This window comes from Sciurus vulgaris, assembly GCF_902686455.1.
Source record: "Sciurus vulgaris genome assembly, chromosome: 10".
Lineage (NCBI taxonomy): Eukaryota > Metazoa > Chordata > Mammalia > Rodentia > Sciuridae > Sciurus > Sciurus vulgaris.
Genome location: NC_136470.1, coordinates 106267953 through 106294503, shown reverse-complemented (window position 1 = coordinate 106294503; position 26551 = coordinate 106267953). Strand labels below are relative to the sequence as shown.

General features: G+C 33.9%; 1 pseudogene across 1 annotated transcript; it reads left to right on the top strand.

The window, feature by feature from the left end:
- The first annotated feature begins 6740 nt into the window (after positions 1–6740).
- LOC306637671 (ras-related protein Rab-2B-like) lies at positions 6741–10776 on the top strand (annotated as a pseudogene). The gene is made up of 2 exons: positions 6741–6768; positions 10268–10776. The product of its transcript is annotated as a ras-related protein Rab-2B-like (transcript).
- The last annotated feature ends 15775 nt before the right edge of the window (positions 10777–26551 follow it).

Here is a 26551-nt window from a genome sequence, read left to right as displayed (position 1 = left end):
GAAATCTGATTACTTAAGAATAGCTCCACCACCATTCTCATTCTCTCTCTCTCTCTCTCTCTCTCTCTCTCTCTCTCTCTCACTTTTTTGCTCTCTTTCTCACCCTGTGGGCAGACACTCTGCCTGTCTGCTTAATAAAATCTCTTGTATGAGTTCCCAAGTCCACAGTGGTTTCTGGGTGCTTTCAAAGACAATGTGGCTGCACGTGTAATACTACTCTCTAGAGGTGCTCTAACTTTCTTATTCTGAAGTTCTAAATATGGAAAATATCTTCCTTTTTATTGCTTTTATTTTTCCTTATGGATTGATAGAGTATAATTTTCAAAATGAAATTTACTAAGAAACTAAGAAAGAATAAAATAGAATTAGCATAAACACAAATACATGCTTCTGTGGATATTTCTTATTGATACATGTTACTTAAAAATTCCACTTAATTGACTAAATCTTAATATTAAACCACAAACTTTCAAAATAGGAATCTTAATTCCAGAGAAAACCTGCTCATTTGAAGTCGAATCCTGCATTATTCTTCCTTTTCTGTAGCCTATGTCATTCATCATGTACACCAGTTTTTTCCTCTAAACATTGCAAATTCTTTCCATGGGCACTAATCTCAGTGAGGTATCATGTGGATCATTGTACTTGCCTCCTAATTTGTCCTCATTAGTTTAATTTCCAGGCTCCATTACTCAAAATCCTTTCTTCTTAAAGGAGCTAAATTATTCTAAAAATACAAAATTGTCAAGTTCCTTAAAGGAAAAACAAAACTTAAGTGCTTTCTCCACTGCTCTTCAAGTTGAATATAAACTTATTACAGGGTCCTATAAGGTCCTCTTACTTCTGGTCTCTGCTAATCTTTCTACCTGTACTTAAGACCAGTGTCCATTGACCAACAGATCTCCAGTCACATTGACCTCTCCAGGTTCTATCTGTAGCTAAATACTTTTATACCTTATGATTTTGACATTTTTTTTTATCTTCTTTAGATGTTCTCCTCTCAGTCTTGTCATTGGTTAGTTGTTTTTTTTTTTTTTTTTCCCTCAAAGATCACTATCAACTTCTATTTAGTCTGTTCACAGAACTTGGCATATTCTGAAACTATCTTGTTTATATAGTCTTTTAATTTTTCCCCTCATTAGAAGATAAGCTGTCAAAAGAAAGGGCATATGTTTTATTCTCCATCAGGTCCACAGCAATCACGATGGCAACCTCTACATAAAAATGGTATTTTTGACTGAGGTTATATACTGATGATGTTAAGAATGAAGTTATTTATTGATGATAGATGAGACTAAGATAATTCAAGATGAAGCTGCTACCTCTCTGGCATGCTTTCTTAAACATAGTTTTTTTTTTTCCTTCCTCAACAGAAATTTCTGTTTTATAAGTAAGAATTCACCTTTCTAAGCAAGTAACTTAAATTGGTTTCAGGTAGAAAATGATGATTCCCTTAGTAAGATTGCTTTTCAGAGAGTATTTTTCCGTGTTTGCTACCAGGAGTTAACTCAGTTTCCCTCCTTTGTGAGCAGGCTTTTTGCTTCATACTCCTCTGACTGATTTCTGAGGTCCTTCCTTATCCTCTGTCAAGTTGGAGAGTTGGAGTGCTTGGAGTATGTACCACTTCAAACAAGGATTACCTTCCAAGTACCGTTAAATCCTGTGTCACCAGCCCATCACCTCATTTCAGGCCTCTTCCATACCAACAATTGCTAGATATTTGACACTTACCCCTAACTTCTTCAAGATCTAAAAAAGGCTGAAGTTTCTCTTTGTGTTGTGCCTTCAAAGAAAAGTAATTTGGTCTCTCAAACACTTACAATATGGTTACTATCTTTTCAAATCTAAGTTTCAATGTCATGTAATTCTCAAACATTTTAAGTAACATTTCCTCAAATAAAAATAAATTTTAAACTGATTTAAAAATAAAACAAATGTGTTCTCATTATAGATAAAGAAATGCTAATGACTCATCTTTCATATAGTCCTGGTTGCTTAGAATGGCTAGCTTTTGAAAAACTGCATGCATTGAAAGGAGCTGACTTATTAGAAATGTTGCCAGATAAAAGATTGTTGGTGAAGAAGGCTGCAATAGAAACCAAGTCTCAGACGCGCTAGCTCCTTTAAGAGGAATTGCTAAGTCATCAGGAATCAAAATCATATCTCCTTTTCCATCTGTCATAGGATGCATTTGAATGTCCAACAAAAATATATTATATATTAAAGAATTGATTTTTCTACTTAAGAATTGCTATAGCAGAATATACTTCAGGAATCCAATAATTGCTAACATTTCTGATATTTTGAGTTTGTACCAGCCTGTTATTATTTACATTTGAGGTTTTCCCTAAAAGCTCACGTGTGAGACTGCAAGAAGGTTCAGAGGAGCAATGATTGGGTTGCAAGAGTCTTAACCCAGACTCTTACTGAGTGATAACGGAAGTGGTAGGGTGTGACTGGAGGAGGTGGGAACTGGGCATGGCTTTGGGTATATATTTGTGTCTGGTGAATGGAGTCTCTCTCTCTGCTTCCCTCTGCCACACTCTTCTGTGATGATGTTCTGCTTCACCTGGAGCCTGGAGGTATGGAGCTTGCTGTATATGAATTGAAACCTCTGAAACTTTGAGCCCTCTAATAAACTCTTCCTCCTCTGCAGTTCTGGTTGTGTCATTTAGTCACAGCACCAAAACAGTTGACTAAAACACAGACTATAATAATTTTAGAACTTTTAGAGAGATCTTATTCTAAAGCCTAATAATAATTTTAAACCAGTTGGCCTCAGTGAAGTCAATTACAATTCTCTTTTATTCTCATTACAGGATTATAATTATAAAATCTTAACACTGCCCAAAACTGATTCATTCAGTCCCAAATGAATCAGCTTAGGACCTTCCTAAACTTTTGTTTTTGTAATTTTGTGAGACTTTTCAGTGAAAAAGTAAATATTTGAGAAAACAATGTTTTTAATCTTAGTAGAATAGAAAAACTCTTCTTCAAAAGCCTTTGTCTCTTCGTCTAATATGAATTGATTCTTTGATGTTTTAAACTTATACTTTATCATGTTTTTTCTCATTTTAATTGTGTAAATTTGTTTTTAAAAATTGGCATGTACATATATTTATATAAATGATCTTCAATTTATGATCAGGTCTGTACCTAAAAAACCAATCCTAAATTGAAATTATCATAAGCCTAGTATACTCAATATACCAGGCATCATCACAGTAGACTGAACAGTATCCATAGTTTGGCTTTGTGATCACCCTCTCCAGTGGGAGCTACATATCTGTAACTCGGAAAAGACCAAAATTCAAAATTTGAAGTATGATTTTCTTATCATCATGAAGTGGAAAAATCATTAAGTCAAACCATCATAAGTTGAGGAATATCTGTAATTAAATATAAATATGTGTATTTAATAAGGAAGATAAAAATGGCAAAAAAATGCAAATGAGACTTTCAAAATGAAGGTCTTTCGATTACGACATTCATCACTATTTTTCTAAAGTTAAAAAAAAGATATCATCTCTTGAATCAGTGCATATTATTAATAGATCTAACATCCAAGTATGCCAGAGGCAATAAGCAATAAACATTTTTTAAAGTGAAAAAAATATAATCAATGTTGACTTTATGGAAATAGCTCATCCATGGAAAATTTTTTCTCTTAATGTTTAAATAATGACAGGTACTTGCTACATTTTTTCCCTGCTGAGCGAAGGTATATTGCTATGTATTGGCAAATATAGAAAATAAACAATGAGACACAAATCCTTTTTTTTTTCTATAGAAATCACAAATTTTTTGCAACAATTTAATTGCTAAGTTAACTAAACGAATAGCTTTTATTGATCACTTACTAAACAGCCACCAGTAAGCTTAGATGCATTTAGATGAGATCAAAATTTAATTGCATCAAACAATCTGTGAGGTAAATGTCTTCACTAACAAATTTTCTAAAAGAAATTAAGAAATTGAATTTTGCTGCTATTTAGTAACTTTACATCTTACTTAGCCTTGGAAATGTATTTCCTGTGTTTATACTTGTCAACAAGGATTTTAGCAAGTGTGTGACAGAATCTATTCTATGCTAGACCACCTAGATACTCATGATACAGTAACTAAAAACAGATGAAGAGTTTTCCATCTTGCATGCCTTCTGTCCTCCAACAACTGCTCTTTCTCCAAATTAGAGTTAAAATTTTCCTCCTTTTATTATATTAACTCAAATATAACTCATAATTTATTTTAATTCGAATATCATCTGCTGTCTATCCTCATGAATTCTGAGCTATTGTTAAACAAGAAATAAAAACCTAACCATATTAAAAAAAAAAAACAAAAAAAAAAAAAAAAAAACCTGGCCATATGTCCCTACTCCATATTTCCTGGTCTCCAATCTTACAAACTCTCCTATGCCTTGACCAGTCAGCAAGACATTCACTACCAACTATGATTGCACATATACTATAAATTCAGATTCTTCTTCCCTGTAGTGATGACCAGTCAACACTCAAGTTTCTTTCCACAGGGAAGATTTTTCCCTTGCCACAGTGTCGTAAGCTAATCCCATATACCAAACCAACACCTTCATGAGCCATGCTCCGAATTCTTTCCCCTACATAGGAGGTTCCTATCAGGGAACCTCCATGTGGCATAAATGTCAGACCCAGTAATTGACTATTGACTTGCAGGTGCAACCCTGGTGATTGATATGTATATTCTGAGCCGCCTGCACAGGCATCTTTCTTATGATCTTTGGTGCTGTTTGGGTAATATGCAGGTATCATGTAGGAGCTCTGATTCAGAAAATAGATGCAAGGTTCTACAGGTGGAAGAAGATGTCAGATAGTTAGGAGAGTAAACATGCTTTATTTAGCAGTGGCCATAACCTCTCCATCTTCCACAACCAGTCTCCAGCTTCAGCTTCAGCTCCTATCAGTTCGATTTTAGTCCTCATTTTGCCCCCATTTTGGTCTCCATTAGCCTGTTTCACCCTGAGTCTTTTCCATAGGCTCTTTTTATATGCAGGTCAAACAAAGAAGGCACATGGCCAACATGTTACAGAAGTGAAAGGGTAGGACTTGGGGCATGCTCATAAGTTAATGTGTATTTCCTTGAGTATATACACAGAATCAGTGTTTCTGGCCTTGACTAATAACATAGTTGGTTCCCAGGCATGGCTACAAACTAGAAATATAACAGAGTCAGCAGGAAGCATTGGCAAGGGAGCCTAAATACAGCCAATTTGAGGCCAGTGGTATACACTGATTTTTATATTGGATTGTTAAAATGTTGCTAGACCTGAATGACCTACAACTTGGTGGGTATGGCAATAACAAGGAGCAACTGGACATCACTGCCTGCTCACCTATCTCACACTTTGGAAGATTCTATTCCCTTAACAAACTCTAACTTTGCAAATTAGAGTCCTATGGCTGCCACTGTGATGTTGTTTCTCATTGCAAAATTTGAGACAACTAGATTTCTAATCATGCAACCTCAATTTTTTTCCTGAGCAATGACACTTAACCTTTGGTCTTGTGGAGCTTGGTATTTTCTTGGTATTGTTTTTGTTGCTGGAAAAGAAGTCCTAACAAAAGCAATGAACTCTAACTGAGATTGCCAGTTCCTCATCAACATATTCCTTTTTGACTTGGCAAATGTGTTTCCTTTAAACCCTCTATCAAGCCTATTTTCACGTTTTTTCTTTTTACCCTACATAGTATATCACTGTGAGTAAATTATTGCTCTCAGTCTTCTAATTCCTTCTTCTACCATCTGCCACAGCATCTTTGGCATTTCTACCTCAGTAAATATATTAGTTTCCTCCTGCTTCTATAAAAAATGACCACAAATTTAGTGACTTAAAATAATGTAAATTTATGATCTTACAGTTCTGGAAATCAGGAGTCTGAATGGACTATCTGCTAAGAGTTGGTAAGGTTGTGTTCCTCCTGAGAGCTCTAGAGGAAAATCTGTTTTCTTGTCTGTTTTGTCTTTGAGAGTCTGCCTGCATTCCTTGTGGCCATTTCCTTCATGCTCAAAGGCAGAAATGACTTTGCCCAAGTTCTCACGTTGCCCTCTATTTAGTTCTTTCCTCCTCCAATTTTAAGGTATCTTCTACTTACATTTTCTTTCTGGGACAATTAAGAATAACCTCTCAATTTAAATTTAAGTAAATAAGTTAGCAATTGTAATAATGTCTGCTACCTTTGTTACCCTTTTCCACCCAACCTGACGTGAATTTTGGGGGGATTAGGAGATTTGGGGTAGCCATTATTCTGCATAACAGTCACTGTGGATCATTACTTCTGCATACTTCTAGAATCCTTCCTACCAACATTTCTGCAATTCCCAGTGCTCCTATTGGGTATTGACTCCTGTAACCTTGTTTAAAGGTCAGCTATTCTTTCAAATTAAGAACTGGGTCTTGTCTTCATCCTTCTCTGTCCTCTCATTATAGCAGCTGAGATCCCTTTGTATAATACCAAGGAGGCCTTTGAGTTTTCAATCTTACAGTTACCATTATTTGCCAATTAATTCCTCTCAGTTTTTTGTTATCTTTTCTCAAAGCAATAAAATTTAGCAATTCTACTGTGCTTAATGTTATTATTTCCACTATAGTCTTCCAAGGCCTGATATATTACAGTTTGTGCATTCCCACCAGTTGTACCATCCCAGCTCATCATGCACAGAAGCTTAAACCATTTCACTGCTACCGTGGTCAAGAGATCGCGATGTTCCACATCCAGTTCAAAATTCCAGGTATGTGTCTTCTAAGAGTCTCACACTAACATTTCCACATTCTCCAGGAAACAGAGTCTAAAATGGAGTTTAGTATACAAGAGGTCTAGTAAAAAATATGCTTGGATTAATTCCCCTGAAGGGGAAGGGAAGAAAAAAATGGGTACAGACACAAATTAAGCAATCTCAACCAAAGCTCCATAAAATCCTTTAAGAAGCTTTGAAAATGGTATAGAAGAATGGCAACTTGGGGCCAGGTTGTTCACATTAGCTGAAAAAATTTCTGGAGGTTTCTGAGAGTGGAGGAAAAAAAATAATAAATCCCCCATTCCTGAAGTGGACCTGTGAGCATCACAGCATCCATGATAATGTTATTGGTGAAGACTGAACAACGGAGAAACACCTTTGAGAGCATAGAAAGCAAGTTTTATTTGAAGAATAGAAACAGACTTCTGGGAGGAAGGGGGCCCAGAGTTGGTATCCAAAGAAGTGAGAGTGTCCTGCCCCTTTTATACATTTTAGATTTTCTTTGTTCTCTGCCCTCTTCCCCCCTTATCTTGTCTCTTTCCTCTCCCCGTCCTGTGTATAAGACCAGTGGCCCTGGGAAAGAGCCAGAAGGTGAGAAGCAAACAGGCAGGGTCAGGGCCACCGAGGAAGTGCTTCAATAAGTGCCTTTTGGGAGGAACAGTTTCTTATAGGCAGGTCACCTTGGTAATGTGTGGAGGAGGGGCCAGGAAGGACTCTGGAGGTATTAGCATTTCAATCCCCCAGAGGCATCCTCCATCTTCCCGCACCCATATCAGTTATGATCTCCCCTATCCAATGGATCACCTATCTACACTACTATGTAGACAGCTCTTGCTTCAGTATCATGGTATAAACTTCTTTCTCCACCTCACTCTCTCCTCTCTACCCCAAGATGAGTTTCCTCCATTGGCCTTTGCTTTGTAGAAACAAAAAGTCAGAAAAACCTTTCCATGAATCGCCTCAAAGGAATTACACGTTAATTGCCTAACATGAGAAACAAACAACAAAGCCTTGCTTGAAAAGAAGAAATAAAGGCAAGATGTATAAACTGGTATCTGCAAAGTCATCTGCCATATCTAAATTTCAAGTTCAGATTATATGGAAGGTAGAATATTGAAATTCTGATAAAATTATTCTCTTACACAAATACAGAGTTGAACCATTTTTCTCTATTTTCAGCCAGAATATACTAAGGAAACTTTACATAATCATTTTAGTTATTAATTATTCAATTAAAATATATGACTACCTATTATGTGCCTGGATTTGTACAAGTTGCTAGAGATTCAAAAGGATACTGATGAAAAGAAATCTGCATGATATAATTTATTTTTTTCAGATGGAGTTAACAGTAAACAAAAAGTCTGAAAAACAAAAATAAAATAATTTCAGATTATGATGAATAATATAAGTATTTTAAATATCTATGGGTGATATGACAAGCTATAAATTAGTAATATATTTTAAGTAAAATTATTTAATATTAGATTACAATCAATCAATGTTAAAAATTTTAATGGATTAAAAGTTACTGGAGGTCATGCATCCAGTTTGGGAATTCCTTCATTCCATTTATGATCACTTGTGATAATTCCCATTTCCATGGGTTCTGACCACAGTTGTTAAGGTAGTAGTAACACATGACATATGATTTACATTAGTTCCTAGGTCTCAGAATATTCTAATCTAAATCAATAGCTCTATTGTTCTTTTTGTAGGATATAAATATCTAATATAGGCAGTTACATTATTGCCATATTTCTAAAATTCATTTCCAAAATTAATTTGTTTTCTACTTTCACTATTAATAGTATCTAAATATTGTTATTAAAGGATTAATAATTGTTAATTGTTAAATATTGTTATTAAAGGAAAACTGAAAATTGCTAACAAAAAGAAGATAGAAGCAATTTTGAAATACATGAAGTTGTTTTATTCTTCTTTGCATGACCATATTTACCATTTTTGCTGTGTTATTTTGTAATGACCACTCCCAAGTCATTTTTATTATGCCCCATATAACTTTTCCTTCCTCTCATGAGTTTGCTATAATCCTGTCATTACTGTATAGTAAAACAAAAAGAATCCTTCAATGTAGCCAACAGGAGTAATCTTAAAATATATGCGTGAAATAAATTTCAAGACATGGAAAGTAATGTTGGTGGTCACTGCTTTCATCTTTAAAATTTTTCATAAAGAAATCAAAGTCTATAACAGTGTCTGGAATCACACAATAGAACTATAATAAGAACAAAAGCTAAGCGTTCATTACTAGTTTCTTCAGTGTTTTAATAATGTGGTAATAGTGCTCCCAGATGGAAAAAAGATCCTTCTGATTATTTCCATAAATTAATATCTGAATCAATATAGAATTTGTGTTTTAACAAAACACAAAATTGAAATGGACTTCATTTACTCTTTTATGTTAAAAACAAAACAAAAACAAAACCCCAGATTAATTGTTTTTGTGAAAATTCCATGTAAAGAGCCTTCTTAACATTTGGAGAGAAATAGCATTTAATTATCAAGTCCCAAATTTTGACATTTAATTATTGGCCCATTATTTCTTTAACAGTTCTAAGATTACTACTCACTATGGACTTATTTAAAGTTCAAAGGAAAATTGATTTATTAAAATATTTTTCTTATAAAATAAATGAGATGGTTTCCACTGGCTTATTGCTTTCATAAATGTTAGCTAGGTTTCCTCTAATATAATTATTTTCACAGGAATAAATCCCTTATGTAATATAAGAATTACTAGAGAAAATATAAACTAAGTTAAATATATATTAGCCATTTATTTGTTTAGATTATAAGACAATAAAAATGAGATATGACTTTTATGAAGAGACATTTTCTTATATATGATTGAAAAAATCCTTTTTAATAAAGAAAAATATTTGCACAATTAGATATATGAATAGGCATACTTCTAAAAAACATTTTCAATTTAGAAAGATTCTTTCTCAAAAATGCTACAAAATATTTTCAAGTTCAGATAAAAATTATAATTACAAATCAATATTACATATTTCTATTGCATGTAGTAATTGATAAATATTTCTCTATGTGCTGCATTCCATTGTACATTTTTTCCCAAAGAATTTTCTATGTCATATTTTGCCTGTCTTATCTGTTTCTCTCTAACATCTAAATTAGAATAATATTTACATAATAGTAGGGATCAAAGTTTTATAAATGTCAAAAAGTATTGTTTTGTCAGTTGTGCTTTGTAATCTTATAAGAAGTAACAAATGAAAAATCAAATCTGTGTACTTAATTTCTTAACAGTTGTAAAACTATGCCTATTATACACTATTTTTAAGTGGCCCAAATAAATTTGTCTTTAGTAATCCCAAGCATCTAGGTATTTAATAAGTTTTGTTGAAGTTCTTCGTTAAGATATTTTCTGAGCCCTTATGCCCAGAGTCCAGCAGCTGTAAAGTTCTCCAGCCACGTGCTTGCTGGAATGTACATCTTCTTTTTTCAGGTGTGGGGAAGTCATGTCTCCTCTTGCAGTTTACAGACAAGCGGTTCTAGCCTGTCCACGACCTCATGATAGGTGTGAGTTTGGGGCCCGCATGGTCAACATTGATGGAAAACAAATCAAACTGCAAATCTGGGATACTGCGTGAAACCTTCAACCACCTGACCTCATGATTAGAGGATGCCCGCCAGCACTCTAGCTCCAACATGGTTATCATGCTGATTGGGAATAAAAGTGACCTAGAGTCCCGCAGGGATGTGAAGAGAGAGGAAGGAGAGGCCTTTGCTCGAGAGTATGGACTTATATTCATGGAAACTTCAGCCGAAACAGCCTGCAATGTTGAAGAGGCCTTCATTAACATAGCCAAAGAAACATATAGGAAGATCCAGCAGGGTTTATTTGATGTCCACAATGAGGCATATGGCATCAAGATTGGGCCCCAACAGTCAATTTCAACATCACTGGGATCCAGCATCACTGGGATCCAGCACTTTCCAGCAGAACTGTGGTGACATAGGGTAGGACTCTGGCTGCTGCTGAACATCTGACCTGAACTCTTTGGGTTTTTTTTTTTGTTTTTGTTTTTGTTTTTGTTTTGTTTTTTTTCCCCCTTTTCTTCCTGGAACAGCTTCAGATCAATAGGCTTAAAGAAAGAGGTCTTACTTGCTTTGGCTGAGAGCAGCTTCTTTTCAAGGTGTGATATTTTGCTTTTCCACTTAAAGAATAGGGGAGAATTTGGCCCTTACTGACCTGTCCTTCTTTAGGGACATGAACATTCCCTATAGATTGGGGCTCTTTTCATTCTTGTTGTAATGTATAAAATGTTAGGATCAAAGTTGATTGTCATTGTAGTTCAAAAATAAAACCATTTTATAAGCATATATAATATGCTTCCCACCAAGAATTAGTAGCAAGGGCCAAGTATATTCTGCTTGAACACTTGAGATGACCAGGATCTAGCTGGCTTTAGGATATTAGATCTGCTACATAGAAATTTCATTGTTTTTTAACTTCTTTGCTTTGGGGGGTTCACTTGCCACTTTGAACAAGTCCTTGCAGAAGGCAATTCCTTGTACTTCTCAAAGGAAGCTGAGTGCTTCTCTACTATTCCATTGCTGGTTTCTGTCTCTTACCAAACTTGAGAGAAGTGGATTTGGTCCTGGACCCGTGGCCACTTATCCTTACCTAATGAAAACATTCATTCCCTATTCATTTTGTTTACAGACCAGATCTAACATTGCAGGGTCTTTCACTGAATGGACCTCTACTGTTTCATCACACTCACTTCTTAACTAGATGTATTTGGACTCTAATCAAGCTTATTTGCTTACTGAACATGGTATAGTTATTCCTATTTCTGTACCTTTGCACATGCCCTACTTTCTACTAACACTATATTTTAAACAAGTCCAACATTTTTTCCTTTAGGAAGCCTTCAATGACTCTCCTAGGGACTTCTAAGCAATTATTGACATAGTACCCCTTAGCCTTCCTATGTTGGATATTCATATGTATATTTATATGTATGTATGTTATTTTGTAAATATATTTTATAGTAGTTTTATGTGTACAATTTGTCTCCTCATGTAGGTTGTAAGCTCTGTAGAGCAGGATCCATGTCACTCCTTTACTTCTATAAACCACTTCCCTCACCACATCTTCACAGGTGCCTAGTGCTACTCATGATGTGATTGTAGAATTTGACTGACATACTTAAAAACTTAAGGCTTATTTTAGACTTTAGCGGAAACAAAAGGCCTTAGAGTCATCCCTCTGTAATTCCTACTCTCTTCCATCTATTTACCCTGGGTTATATATTCTTTTCCTTTCCTGACTTTCTCTGGCTCATAGCCTCCATTCTGTGCAACATTCAGTGAGGCTGCTTGCTACTAAGCATTCAGATAACTGGTTGCTTCTCCAGCCCTTCTCCTTTTTCAGGTAATATAATATTATCCTACTCATATTTGCTTTTGCTTTTGCTCATCATATTACCTTCTGGTTCAGTTGCTTTTTTCCTTGATATCTCACTTTCTTCCACAGCACTGAGGCCTCATAAATTTTTATAATTTTTTGTTGTTAATGAATTGTTTCATTATTAAATATATGCATGCATACAAAAAAAGAAAAAAAAGATATTTTCTGAGGTCTCGGCACCTGGAGAGAGCAGGAACACTGCAGCCAGGCGGTTCAGAACCCAAGCATCAGGAGACCATTTCGTACAACCACCTGGAGCAGAGATATTTTGTAAATTATTTTTGGTTGTTTTCTGATCCTGCCTTTTTTTTACCCCCCAATTCCCCAATTTGGTAATCTTGAGAAAGACATGGTGCCCTCTTGCCCTGCTCAGTAACTGTGTGCATGCGCCTCCATCCTTTCTCAAAAGTGACAGCGTTCTAGGCAACACCATAAAGACATCTGAGTCTCTCTCAGTGCAAGAAACTCAAGTCATCTTAAAAAAAAAGGAAGAAAAAAAAAAAAAAAAAAAAGAAATGCACACACACACACACACACACACAAAAGCACAAAAAATATCTTTTTTAGGTCAGGGTTTTCTATAGGTATTAATGAATATTTTTCTTAATCTTTCTAAGTTTTATGTGTTTAATATTTCTTAATATCTATGGCATTAATTTATACTTTTGTAGCAACACAATATTTTTATAAAGAGTACTGGGCTCAAGTCTTTACGGGGGTTTATACAGGGCCATCTTGGAGACCCTGTGTACCATGTACTGTAATTAAAAAAAAAAAAAGTTATCTAGTGTCACATTTGTTGTGTTAACAAAAGGTGTTGTTGGCGGTCTCCTGTGCTGTTGGTGTGCGTTCAGCGCTTCTCCGAAGAGTCGTTGCAAGGGGGTAGAGTTGAGGTTCTTGTGATATGTGAACCCCCAGAGGCCAAACTTGAGGGTTTGTTTAGGGTATTCTGTGTATCCTTGGGGTTTTTCTTTTCACTTTGTTTTGGTACCGTTTCTCCATTTACAGCCAAATCAGTTTTCATGATATTTAAAACTTTTACTGATGTCAAATGGAGGAAAGGAACAGGGAAAGAAAAGAAGAAGACGAAGAAGAAGGAGGAGGAGGAGGGGGAGGAGGAGGAGGAGAAGAAGAAAAGGAAAGAAAAGAAAAGATTTTAACTAAGAAATAAGATTTAAAACTGAAAACAAAAGTTAAGCCACATGCTAGACTGGTTACATTCTTTAAAATAGGTAGATGTGGTAAAATCGGTAGATATGTTAGACTGGGCTCCTCTAACAAAATGCCTTAGACTAGGGTCAAAGTGAGGGGCTAAACAGTAGATATTTACTGCTGTGAAGCCTGGAAATTCACAATCGAAATGCCAGCAGGTTTGATTCTTGGGGAAGGTGTCTGTCTTGCTTGCAGAGGCTTTCTCTCTGTAGCTCCACACCTTGGAGAGGGAGAAAGTTCTAGTGTCTTTTCCTTTTCTTATGACACTAATTCCATCATTGGAGCTCCATTCTCAGGAATTCCTGTAAACCTTATGCCCAAGAGCCTGCATCCAAACACCATCAAATTAAAGGTTATGGGTCCAGCATGTAAATTTTAGGGGGAAACAATATTCATGTCATGGTTACAACCAAATTTTTTGGTTACATACCAAGATAAATTATTTCAGTTGGAAGAGATTAAGGTAAACATATTTATTAAAACTATTTGTTTTTTTCATAAATACTCAGAGCAAGGAGAGCTCATTTCATCCTCTAGGTAGTTTATTGACTTTATAAACAGAGATACCAGGTTTTGAAGCAGTTGATCTACCACAAACTAACATTTTTTAATGCAGGTTCAGTAACCACTGTAGAGTTCAGTTTCACTGTCGTTAAGAGTATAAAATGCTCTCTTCTTTCCCTTTAATTATTTGGATTAGCAAATAGATCAAATCATTCTTAAAGCCAAATCCCATAAAAATTCTAAGTGTAAATTATTAATTTGTTTGGAACTAACAACTAAGATTAAGATTCATGCATTCCTCTGTGTGTGTGTGTGTGTGTGTGTGTGTGTGTGTGTGTGTGAGAGAGAGAGAGAGAGAGAGAGAGAGAGAGAGAGAGAGAAGGTGGTTAAGAAGGTGGTTAATCTCTCTATTATTATTTATTTACATATTATTATTTATCATTGAACAAGATAATTTATCATACATACTTATATTTTATTTAAGTATAATTTTAATCCAAAATAAAATTTTACTTCCAGGTACAGTCATTTCTTTAAATCTGTAGCCAAGGACCATAGTAGTTTTAAAACAGAATTTTATCTGTCAATCACAATCAACAAGTATAAATCACTATGAACTTTAGGGCACATTAGAATCATGATTAATAAATCTATATTTAAATTATATGTCTTTTTATAATTTACATGGGAAGTTCCAATTTCATTATTTACTTGAAAAAAATATTCCAAGAAAAAGGATCTGAGACGAAGATGGCCAGATCATAGCACAGCCACACTTGCCACACCATAGGGTAAGTTTGACCATAGAAGCCACTAAATGTGATAGATGATGTTTTGCAAAATAGGGAAGGTACCTCTCGATGTAAGCCTTCAGAAAGAACATCTCCCATTTAATCTCCTAAGGCAAAACAGAGTTTGACAAAGAGATTATTTTATTTAACAAAATGGATATATATGGCTCTTGATTTTACACCTTCTTCAATGATTGAGCAGTGAGGGCTGGTGACACAGGAAGGTGGGTAGGCAAACTGACAGGTAGATATGCTCTCAGAGGCAATTCGTGGAAGGAAAAAAGGTCATGTCACATTTTTTTTCATTGTCTTTATTCTAAAAAGGAATGCTGTTTCCTGAATTTCTGTACCCCAACATTCAAATGAGGCAATTATTTTGAGAAAAAGAATTTCCAATGGAAGTATTCAGTGATTCGATGCAAAATAGGAATCTTACACTGTATCCTCTAGGCTTTGACTGCAGCTGTGTCAGCTGAGAGGTTTCAAATTCTGAATATAAAATTTTGATTCATCACAAGTTTGACACATGCTGCTTCAAAGAACTGAAGGAGCCTCCAAGTCTCATTCAGAGCTGCAGCCTGCCAGTGATTTCATTTCTGGTTTCTAAGTTGTTTTCCTTTCACCCTTTTGCAGAGCTGAAACCAGAAAATGATTCTGAGAGGAGCTGCACACTGCAACAGATGTATTGCACATAAATATACAGAAACATACAGAGAGCCTGGAGAATATAAGCCAGCATTATCCACAAAACTTGTCAATTACATAAAATTAAATGAATAAAACAGAAATAAATATCACATTACTCTTGTCAATCATTATGAGAAAATGAGTTTTACCTCCCAAGTAATGAGTGCTAAAAATCTGTGAAACAATGGGAAAATGAGTCCAAAAGTAGAGTATTCTTGTAAAATACCAAAAGAAGCAGCAAAGAATTTTTTTTAAAAAAATTGATCATTTCCCTTTCCTCCTCCCCTGAGAAGCCATCTGATTTATTCTTCTTGTTGAATTCACAAATTATTTAAATATCTCATTGAAATGAGTTATCATTGGCATGAACCCAGCCTGGCTTTTGTACAGTTCATTTTCCTTCAGTCCATTCACTTCCTTCAGCACCAGTGTCAAGACTAGGGCTAGAGCAAATTTGTTCAGCATACAACTTTTCACTCAAAGTCTTTTTTAAAGAACATTTTTATTTTCTACATTCATTTCTTTATGAAACTGCATCAACACCTGGGATAACAAAAATAGGTATGGGAAATTATTCATAATTTACCATAAATACCAGTCAATACTTTTCCTCAGAAAAGTTTGCAGTGTGAGGCAAACACAATGATATTTAATAAGGACTCCAGCTCAGTTTGAAGAAAGTCCAACTTCCATATGCAGAGAAGGGAAGAGGTCTCTCCCAACAGGAAAATCCTTTTAAAGAACAGCTTAACTACTCTGATTGTTCTTATGTTTCATCTTACTCTAGTCTTTCACTTTTTAATAGAATACCATTCGAACATTTGTTGCAATTAAAATGATTATATTAATAAATATCTTCCAAAGAGGTTTAATTTTAACTATCTGGAAACCATATTAATTCTAAACTATTTCCTAATGAACATAAACACATGCATACACACACATACACACTTTTTCTCACACACACATAAACTATGAGACTTGTATAATTATATTTTTAAAAGTTTCCTAATAAAAGTGTGACAACTACTATACTACTATACTACTATACTACTCAACTCAAACATATTAAGGACAAAGACTTTCTCAATTTCCTTTTGCCCAGCATCCTTCAAGGCAACCTCGATGGGACCATGGATGGAAATTAAGAAAACAAACTATCAACTTTATGATTATTTGAGTACATGTAAGAGTATTGTTGGGATAATTATTCAATCTTTAATAAACTTTTCTTAAATGCTAAAATTGATAAAATTCAACATAGAGAAAAAATCACTAGGTAAACAATAATGTTTTAAAAATGATACTCTAACTTTATAAAGCAAAAGTGGATAGGAATATTAAACTAGTCTTTTTGGATTGTTTACTTGTCTTATAAGAAAAAAAAGCCAAAATATTTGAATATATGTATATATATGTATATGTATATATATGAATATATGTATATATATATATATATATATATATATAAAGTCAAAATTATATGTTACCAGTGAAATGCCTGGAGGTCTCCATGCAATGGAAGGAGAACAGCATGCATTAATAGTCCTGGAATGAAAATGTAGAGTTATGTATTACTCATCATGATTTATAGCTTGGATTTGCACAGTGATCAACATAAACAAGAATGATATGTTATGTACAAGAGAAAGAAGGGGTTAAAATTAATCATTTTCACTGAACTCAATGAAACAATGACATGAAACTTAGTAATTACTCAACTCTGAGACCAGTACATTATTTATATTTTATAGTATTAGATGCAAAATTTTGAAAAACTATGTGAAAAACTTAAGTTTCTTATATGTACATATATTTTGCTTCTGTCTGTGTTTCCTAATTTCTATTTTATATTTCTCTGCCTTTTACTTATCTTGATCTTATTTATTTTATTAATATGGACAAATTGTTCCTGCCATGATTTATATAGGCCATTTGTGTATTTTGTGTTGCAAAACTTGTCAATAACTGGTTTGGCAGCCTATACCTCATCTTTCCTCCCACAAAACAAAATTAAAATAAAATAAAAAGACGTGATAAAATCTAACACTAAATTTGGGAAAATGTTGTAAACTCAATTGTTCTGAGAAAAGAGAGAAACAACTACAAGATGGAGTGTATTTACTTTGGAATTAGTATCTGATCATTTAAAAAATGATTATTTGCTGCATAGTGTTCAGCGACCTAAATGATTCCTTCATTTACTGTAATATTATTAATTCAGAACTAGCACTGCATCCAAGGGATTCTTGTATCTTTCTTTCCCCTTTGTCAGTTACAAGTGGCATAAACACAATATGGATATAATGTCCTTTCACTGTTGTAACAGCAACATCATCTAAAGGAAGAGGTTTCTCTTAAGGAAATACTTGACAGGAATATATATAACTGATCATTTAAACCCTACTGCTTTTTTAAAAATCAATTTTTGCTTTACTGCAGGCTAATATGAAATAATTTTCTCATTCCAGTCTCACGTCTAAAAGTCTACTTCTGGAAAAAAGAATTGCCATATGGGTTGTACTAATTAACCGTTTAGTTATGTGGATAGAAGCTACTGATATTTATCAAAGTGCGACTGATATTTATCAAAATGAATGTTATCTACCTACAGACACTTCGATTATCTTTTTCTCTTTCAGCAGCTCCTCTGTCTATCATTATTATACATATTCTGGTCAACCAAGGGATTGTCACAGCATTTCTAGTTGGGGGATTTCATCTGTATAAAAGATGCAATAACAAATGTGACTATTTTGAGGCAAAATATTTTCTTAAGTAAAACATCAATTGTCTTGGAGCTGCCTGAGCTATGTCCAGTAGAAATACCAAGAGACTGGAGCTTTCTAAGTTATATATATATATATATACACTTCAGGAAGTGTTCAAAATGATCCATGGAGGTAAATAAATAACAGAAATTATATTTCTACTTTATTATCTATACTTTAAAAAATATCTTTGTTTACATTTAAGACAGAGGTTCTTCTGCCTGTGGCTGACACTTGGCCCATATCTGACCTTGTATGTCATGTGACTTGCATGCAGTACCAACAAGCAAGGACAAAGTTCTCAAGGAGGGGTGCATGGATAGCAGTGCCCTCAGCAGCTTCTCCACCTGTACTGTAATTTGTAGAAGGTTACCTTGGTCTACTTACGTGGATTTGGAAAATAAACCATTAAGTTTTCACTAAACTAACTCTCATGAAATAGGCATATAGATAAGAAGAGTTTCCTTCCAAGAAATCACAGATTTCACACATCAAAAATACAATCATATGTGAACAAAAAGAAAATGGTGACTAGACACGAGCTATGATTGTAGTACAACTGCTTCAGGCACACAAATGAGGTTAAAAAATAATGATGCATTTAAATCTGGTCATTTAGTCTAGGTACTGAAATCCCCATGGAAATTCTCTTGAGTAAAGATTTATAACCACCAGTGTTAACAATAAATTTCACCTTATATTCATGTTGCACCTTGTAATAAGTGATATTTAAAGCTCTAATATTTATAAGCCATTTTTAAGAAAAGCATTTCATGGGCTAAGATGCAGCTCAGTTGGTAGAGTGCTTGCCCTGGATGCACAAGGTCCTAGGTTCAATTCCAGCATGACAAAAAAATAAATAAATTTAAAAGTTCCTAATAATCCATGTTTTATCCTCCTTTTTGAGCTGAGCTATATCCTCAGGCTTATCCTATTATTTTAAAGTTTCTCATTTGTAGATGCCATTCAGTATTTGAATTATAATAAATAAATGAGTAAATAAATAAGTTTTAAAATCTATTCATTTTATGAACCATGAATGGGCCTATAGAACTACAATTCATTGAAAACACAGTATTTCATAAGCCAGTGCATGAGATTCTTCATGGTTACTCATAATTATTTAGATCTTAGCTGAAATGTAAAAGCTTTTTAAAGTGCAAAGTGGTTTGCCATGGTCACTCTATGTTAAGAAACACCCTAATAAAGTTAAACTATTTCATAATATCACTATATTCCTTCATTGGAACTTTCAGTTATTTGAGATTACCTTATATGTATTTTTTGTTTGTTAGAATGTATGTTTCATGATGGTTTTTGTTGTTACTTGATGTGCTTTCTCAGAAAGCTCCAAGTAATTTGTTACCCAAAAAAAGAAAACATTTGAAATAAATGAATAAAATCAAAAAGGAAAACGTGAATTTTTTTTTACATTGGACAGTTATTTAAACTGGAAAAATTCTAAGAGGATTTTATAGAATTTTGTACCTTGATTTAGTCATCAGTTATATATATATATGACAAAAATAATATATACATAAGATATAGATAGATAGATAGATGCTAAATGTGTCTAAGAAAAATATGATTTAGAATTTAAGCAATGAAATCAGATAGTCATTTTCAATCATAGAACTCCTTCATTCACTTCCTCTTGCTTCTATCCCAAATCCCAATCCTTCCCAGATCCCTTTAGAAAAATGAGATTTTAGCAAAAAGATAAAGGCTGTGATGACCAATGTTACATGACAAGTGTCATAAGCAAATTGCTCTTTAAAATGATGGAAAAACAAAGTTTATTACACAAATACCGAAACATTAGAAATGAAAGAGAAATTAAGTTAGATGGCTCATATATTGGTATCTAATCATCTCATCTCTGATTGGGGGGGCTGCCTCATATCCAAAGCATAATATATTCTTTCATATCAGATGAAGTGGTTACTTTCCTTACTATTCTGGATCCATTCCCTTTCTTTTTACTATAATAATATGTTTTAGAGGTGCACATCTTGTTCAGGTATATATTCATATCTTAATTTGAAGGGTGAGTAGAATTAAAGTGTAGTATAATCTATGTTCTGCCCTTTATTTTAAAAGCAAGTATTGAGTGTCCATAGGGTTCCCCAAGTCTAAATGATTTTGCCTTCTGTCATAAATAAATGTGAAACATTTTGTCTTGTTCATAAAACTGCTCAAAAATTTACTTTGGGTTGTAGAAGGATCAATTTTTACTCAAAATCAATAATAAAATCAATAATGTCTTTTTGTATACAAAGTAATGATCATAAACACTGCAACATCTACTTTTCTCTTAGTTTAGAATCAGATTAATAAAGTAGATACACAATGGACAAAATCATCAGATATTAGTTATTGGATTATAAAGTAGGTGCTTTTTGTTTCCTGGAACTTAGTAAATTTTGGAAATTGTTTTCTGAGTTTATTTCTCATATAAGCATTGATCTTAGAATATACCATATACCAGTACTTTTTAAAAAGATATATAAAATATTAATAATTAGCCTCACATTCAAGAAAGTATAATCACATTAATTATGATCATCATTATTTTATTATCTTCAGTGTTATCATATATTTAGCATACAAATGATATATAGTCTTTGTTTAATCAAACAATATTTTCAAGACCATTCTCTGAAGTTATTAATCTATATCTTTCATATATCTATATCTTTCATTTCTGCAGTCATTTTATACATTTGGTGGCTCTTTTAAAAATGTTTTCTCTAGGCCTATTTTTATTATACTATTTTTACAATAAGTTTACAATATATATAAGATACACACACACATATATATATATATATATATATATATATATATATATATATTGCTGGGGTGTACCGGGGGCGTGAACTCAGGGGTGCTTGACCACTGCGCTATATCCCAGCTCTATTTTGTAATTTATTTAGAGATGGGGTCTCACTGAGTTGCTTAGCTCCCCACTTTTGCTGAGTCTGGCTTTGAAATTGTGATCCTCCTGCCCCAGTCTCACCTGGGATTATAGGTGTGTGCCACCAAGCCCAGCAAAAGATTTATATTATACACATATTAACGATAGTTAATTGTGATGTTTTTAAATTGGGTTCTATATTTATATTCATTCAAAATTTATTAAAATTTTAAATTCTGTCATTTTATTTGGATTAATTACTTGAATGCACGATAGTCAATTTTTCCCCCAATGAAATTCATACATTGGAGAAAAGATAGCCTTTTCAACAAATGGTGCTGAGAAAAGTGGAAAGCCATATGGAGCAAAATGAAATTAACCCCTTTCTCTCACTCTGCACAAAACTCAATTCAAAGTGGATCAAGCACCTAGTAATTAGACCAGAGACCCTTAACCTAAAGAAGAAAAAGTAGGCAAAAACTTCATCATGTCACTTTAGGACCTGACTTCCTTAGCAAGACTTCTAAAGCACAAGAAATAAAATCAAGAATCAATAAATGGGATGGATTCAAACTAAAAAGTTTCTTCTCAGCAAAGGAAACAATGATGTGAAAAGAAAGCCTACAAAATGGGAGAAAATCTTTACCACACACACACACATCAGATAGAGCACTAATTTCCAGGATATATAAAACCTCAAGAAACTTAACATCAAAAAAAACAAATAATCCAAACAATAAATGAGCTAAGGAACTGAACAGACACTTCACAGAAGAAAAAATGCAATCCATCAACAAATATATGAAAAATTGTTCATCATCTCTAGCAATTAGAAAAACACAAGTCAAAACTAAGAGTTCATCTCACTCCAGTCAAAATGGTGATTATCAAGAATACAAGCAATAAGTGTTGGCAAGGATGTGGAGAAAAAGGTACACTCATACATTGCTGGTGGGACTTCAAATTGGTACAATCACCATGAAAAGCAGTGTGGAAATTCCTTAGAAAACTTTGAATGGAACCACTACTTGACCCAGCTATACCACTCTTCAGTCTATACCTAAAGGACTTAAAATCAGCATACTATGGTGATGCAGCCATATCAATGTTTATAGCAGCTCAATTCACAATAGCTCAACTGTGGAACCAACCTAGATGCCCTTCAATTGATGAATGGATAAAGAAACTATAGTATATATACACAATGGAATATTACTTTGCATTAAAGGAGAACAAAATTATGGCATTTGCAATTAAATGGATGGAGTCGGAGAATATCATGCTAAGTGAAATAAACCAAACCCCAAAAGGCAAAGGTCAAATGTTTTCTCTGATATGTGGATGCTGATTCATAATGGGGGCTGGGCAAGGGAATAATGGAGGAACTTTGGATTGGGCAGAGGGGAGTGAGGAGAGGGGAGGGGACATTGGGGGGGATATGGTGGAATAAGAAAGACATCATTACCCTAGGTATATGTATGATTGCAGGAATGGTGTGACTCTACATCCTATACAACCATAGGAATGAAAAGTTGTACTCCATTTGTGTACAATGAATCAAAAGGCATTCTACTCTCATGTAAAACTAATTAGAACAAATAGATATAAAAAAATTAAAAGAAATTCATATGTTTATTTTGGAGAAATTATATATATCTTTCTTGCATATGTGTGACTATGACTTTGGAAGTGAGAGTAACCATTTATGTTTTAGTAATCAAAACTTTGCAGAAATCATTCCACTATCTCTGAGAAGTTAAATGTTGCTGAAGTTACAAAAATGTTGTCTTAGTATAAGGTCTCCAAAAAGCAAACAAAAAGATACTGTTGGAGTTTCAAGAGACTTATTGAGAGGAAAAAATGCTGAAGGGAATCAGAGAAGGAGGGACAATCAGGACTGAATCCTTTGAAGGGGACATGTTGGGAAGGAAAATTGAGTAGGAACTGCAAGGAAATTGAAAGAAAGTTTTAGTGACCTTGAAAAGACATTCTCAAGACAATGTAACCCATTAAAAGAATTCCACAATCCCTGCCTTCCTACCTGACCCTCCAGGTCATAGTCCTGAAGTGGCCCATGGGAAGCAGGGCTACTGACTAATATGGTGGATTCTAGTGCAGAACATAAGGCAGTCCATTAATTATGGAAGTTGCAGCATAACATCTGAGACATACATTTCACATTCACCATAAACAACCCTCTTTGCCCATTCTGTGTTAAGGAATGACTCTTATAAGGGGCTTCTGATCCTGTGGCTGAGACAATCCTTTGAAAGGAGATGTCATTGAGTTGAACTATATTCTCCACTGACACAATCTCAGATTATCCTAGAAGGATTAGAAATTGTGGTTTTTAACTTTCCCACACCCTCAACTATACTCTGGACAAATCCCGGGGATTTGTGAGATGATCAGAATAAAACTTCTATTCCTGAGGGTTCTGAAACAATAATTATTTGTTTCTTACTCCCAGATGGTTACCATTGTTCAGTTCACACTTATTGTGAGGAAGCACCTAAGCAGACCACTTTTGTTCCAATATCGTCCTCCCTGCCCCACTTTACTGAATGCAATGGTCTCCTGTCAATCAAGAAAAATTTACTCTTGCTGGATATGGTGGCATAGGCCTGTAATCCCAGCTGCTCAGGAAGCTGAAGCAGGAAGATCCTGAGTTCAAAGCCAGCCTCAGCAAAAGCGAGGTACTAAGCAACTCAGTGAGACCCTGTCTCTAAACAAAATACAAAATTGGCTCTGTGGTCAAGTACCCCTGAATTCAATCCCTGGTACCAAAAAAAGGAAGAAAAATTACTCTTGTGTGTATGTTAACTCTTCTTTTCTCTTGCAGGTCCTTGACTGCAAGGAGTTCCAAGTAGGTATCTACCTGTTACAGTAACCCTGGCAAGAGAGCATCCACGTTGAAACAGAACATCCAACCCTGTAGAACCAAAAGTATGGGGATATGCCTGTGGGTCATTGGAATGACTAAAGTTGAGTCCATTGCATTTCTGAATTTTAGTCCTGAACTCATACATTTTGTTCTTTTGGGATTCAGCTCAAAATCAAAAAGCTTCTTACTAAATCTGTGCACTACAAACTGAAAAAAAGCACCTGTCCTGTCCCTTTTGGAGTGTTGCTCTCAAGCTAGTGCTTCAGATATGTTTCTTGAAACTATTTCAGCCTCTCTGAGATCAGCTGCTCCTGGATGGTGCTATATGTGACACAACCAGCAAATTACGTGGTGGTGAGACTGTACCCACACTTCCATCCTCTGACCAGATGCTATGCCACATGGACATTTGAAGGTAGCCCTACTGGGTTACAAGTGGTACATGCCCACACATATATAATACAAACAAACACACACTCTTGTCAAAAGTAGTTGATTTTTCCTATTTGATTTCCTAAAGAATCATCTCTTTCTTACTTGAAATTCAAGAAACTTACTAGAATATTTATCAGAATTGATAAATGTATTAAATCAAGGAATATAAAGTTATTTTTGACCCTACAGATTCAATTTATTCCTCATTCAAGAAAGTACCTTCTGCTCTAACTGAAACTTCACCATATTTTGTGTTCTTTTCTTTTCATGTACGTTAAACTATAGAAGAATTGTTTTTAATCTACTTGGAGTTTTCTTGAGATTCTCTCTCTATATATATATATGTATGTATATATATTACATTATGTGTATGTGTCTTGATTTATATATACATATATATATATTTTTATATATATACAAATTCATAGATATATAGACAAAAGGCTAAAAATAAAAGTTATATAGAAATTATAGTAACATAAATTTTGTTAACATTTTAATGTGCATTATCATCAGGATTCAGATTGTTTTTCTAAAGTCAGGGTATGCTTTGAAATCCTTTGTATTTCAAAGAAAAAAAAATGTGTTTTCTTACAGTTTACCCAAATCTTCAGTCTTTACGACCGATTTCATTTACAGAAATAGGAAGACAAAATGGACAAAACTGCCAAATGTTTAATGGTACAAAATTTTAGCAAGCAAGGATAGATTAAATTTGGATTTCCAGTAGCCCTTTCCTTTGTTCTATCAGCAAATTCAGAGGTACGCACTATGTGTTACTTCTTTTTTAGATATATTATTAGATATATCTCTTGTTAATCATGATCAAATGTTTTTGGCATTTTTGGTCTTCTTCTAGTAGTGATAGCAAACTACCAGATCTGGTTCTCTGATGGTTATACTCAGGCATATCATATGGGACACCTGAAAATAGGTGAATATTAACAATGTTTTAGGATTATTGTTTCTTTCTTTATGTATCTGGGTAAGAGAAAAGGGACTACTAGATTCTTCTGTTGTCTTTTTCCCTTCTGACAGTTTTTAAAATAACACGGTTATGGTTTGAAGGGTTCCTTGTTTTGACATAAGTATGCTTCTCTTTGCTTTTCTTGTTATATCTGTTTTGTTCATTTAACAAGGTTTAGGGGTAGAGAAGTACATTGTGGTATAAAATCAACATTGCGTTAAAACTGGAAGTCCTTAAAGGAGTCTTAAATGTAAAGTTAATTTCATTTCCTGCGAAGAAATTTACTTGCCGTGTTAAGTGGTTTTCCTTAAGTAATAGTTTCAGTTAGTGAAGCGATTATCTCAAGGAAATCACTAGAATTACAATAATTTTATATCCAGGTTGACTCAAATGTGAAGTTATTGAATTAAAAAAATGTATTTACTCATGAATTCAAAAGTAAAATGTTTTATAGAACTATTTTTTTCCTGAATTTTACCTTTAGCAGTATGTATTAATAGTAATATAATGCCATCTACTTGTTACTTTTGAATATTACTTGGAGTAACTTGCCTTGAAATTTTTGGTAGAAGATAATATGAGCAATTAGTATAATGATTATATAATATGGTAAATTATAATGCAATAAATAAAGATACTTATTGTCATTAATGTTTCTTTTCCCTGGATACTCAAACAAATCCTGCATTTTCAGGCATTATATAAAGTTTTGAAAATCTATAATATTATTTTCAGTTTTGACAACAGAAATCCTCTACAATTTCTAAAATATTGATCCAAAATAAGTATTTCCCTTCAGTACAGATACTGGTAGTTTTTAATCATTAAATTCTGTATTGTGCACAGATCTTTGTATAGCTCATGTTTTTTAGCTTTTTTGGTAAAATACTCAGAAAAATTTTAAAGAAAATATTACTAATTAAGATACAGTTTAAACACAAACACCAATTTGTTTTTATTCTCTATTTAGCCTCATAGAATTCAATAATAAAAAGTATTCTCAAAAGTAAAAAAGAACAAAACAACCTTTCCCCACTCACACACACACACACACAAAAAAAACACTACATGTTTTTCATTGGCTCTTTCTCTTTAAGTAAATCTCTATTTTTTCCAATACGAGTAAGCATGTGGAGGACATTGAT